Raw genomic sequence first — 1913 nt, 5'->3', positions numbered from 1 at the left:
CAAACATGGCGTCACTCGACAGACAGACCCACACACACAGACAACTTAACACCTAGTTGGTGGGGGCGCTTCGCGCACCCCCCAAGCCCCCCCGCGCGCGTAAGTCGTTACGCGCCATATTAGTTACGCGCCATTGTAGTTGCTGTCCCTATGTCCCACCTGTGAATATAGATATATATATATATATATATATATATATATATATATATATATATATATATATATATATATATATATATATATATGTTTTTAACTACGTAAAACTTGCGAATATACAACATTCTTTGCTGTCCCATTGTCTGTGCATATAAATAGATTGTCAGGTTTACCGACTCTTGAACATGCAACATATAATGGTCCATGGGAAAACAATCCGTATTCAGATCTATACCTCATGATTCTAATGATTGCCCTTGAGCTTTGTTGATGGTGATTGCTAATCGACCATTCCCTGAGTCGCCATCGTCATTTATATATCCCCCTGTGCACCCCGGCGTCCCCTTTGTAGTTATGTCCCTGTGTCCCGGTCGTCATTTATATTCCCTGTGTCCCGGTCGTCATTTATGTCCCGGTGTTCCAGTCTGTGATTTCTCTTTGAGTGTCCCGGGCGTCATTTATATTCCTTGTGTCCCGGTGTCCGGTCGTCATTTATATCCCCCTGTGCCCCCCGGCGTCCCATTGTAGTTGTGTCCCTGCGTCCCGGTCGTCATTTATATTCCCTGTGTCCCGGTCGTCATTTGTATCCCGGTGTCCCGGTCTGTATATACATTCGTTTTTTAGTTTTGTTTTTCTCCTTTATTTTTTTCCTTTTTTCTTTTTTTTTTCTTTTTTAGTTTATTTAGATTTTTAGATTTTTAGTTTTTTTTATTAGTTTTTGGTTTTTTTTGTAGTTTTTACCATTTTTTTAGTTTTTTAGTTTTTTTTTTTTACTTATGTCCTGGTCGTCATTTATACTCCCTGTGTCCCGGTCGTCATTTGTGTCTCGGTGCTTTGTTGATTGCTAATTTATATTATATTTATATTTATATTTTTTATATTTATTAATATTTTTTTAGTTTTCTTTTTCTCTTATTTTTCAGTTTTTTCCTTTTTTTTAGTTTTTTCTTTTTAGTTTTTAGTTTTTTTTTGTTTTTTACCTTTTTTTAGTTTTTTTAGTTTTTTTAGTTTTTTAGCTTTTTTAGTTTTTTTATTAGTTTTTAGTTTTTTTTTAGTTTTTGCCTTTTTTTAGTTTTTTCAGTTTTTTTTAGTTTTTAGTTTTTTACCTTTTTTTAGTTTTTTTTTAGTTTTTTTAGCTTTTTTAGTTTTTTTTCTTTTTAGTTTTTTTTGTAGTTTTTACCTTTTTTAGTTTTTTTTCTTCTTTTGTATTAGTGTGAAATAATTCAGACGTCATATGCGGACAAACACGACGTCACTCGACAGACAGACAGACAGACATAACCCACAAACAACTTATTTTTATATATATTTATTCATATTTTTTTAGTTTTCTTTTTCTCTTTTATTTTCCAGTTTTTTTCCTTTTTTTAGTTTTTTTCTTTTTTAGTTTTTAGTTTTTTTTAGTTTTTTACCTTTTTTTAGTTTTTTTTCGTTTTTTAGTTTTTTAGCTTTTTTAGTTTTTTTATTAGTTTTTATTAGTTTTTGCTTTTTTTCTTTTTTAGTTTTTTTTAGTAGATTTTTACCTTTTTTTAGTTTTTTTTAGGTTTTTTAGCTTTTTTAGTTTTTTTTTTCTTTTTAGTTTTTTTTGTAGTTTTTACCTTTTTTAGTTTTTTTCTTCTTTTGTATTAGTGTGAAATAATTCAGACGTCATATGCGGACAAACATGACGTCACCTGATCCACACACGATCCACACACAGACAACTTATTTTTATATATATAGTTATATATATAGATAGATAGATAAGTAGGGAATAT

The sequence above is a fragment of the Artemia franciscana genome, unplaced genomic scaffold (genome assembly GCF_032884065.1).
Source record: "Artemia franciscana unplaced genomic scaffold, ASM3288406v1 Scaffold_2128, whole genome shotgun sequence".
Lineage (NCBI taxonomy): Eukaryota > Metazoa > Arthropoda > Branchiopoda > Anostraca > Artemiidae > Artemia > Artemia franciscana.
The sequence above is the reverse complement of the archived record's forward strand: the minus strand, read 5'-3'. Positions refer to the sequence as shown.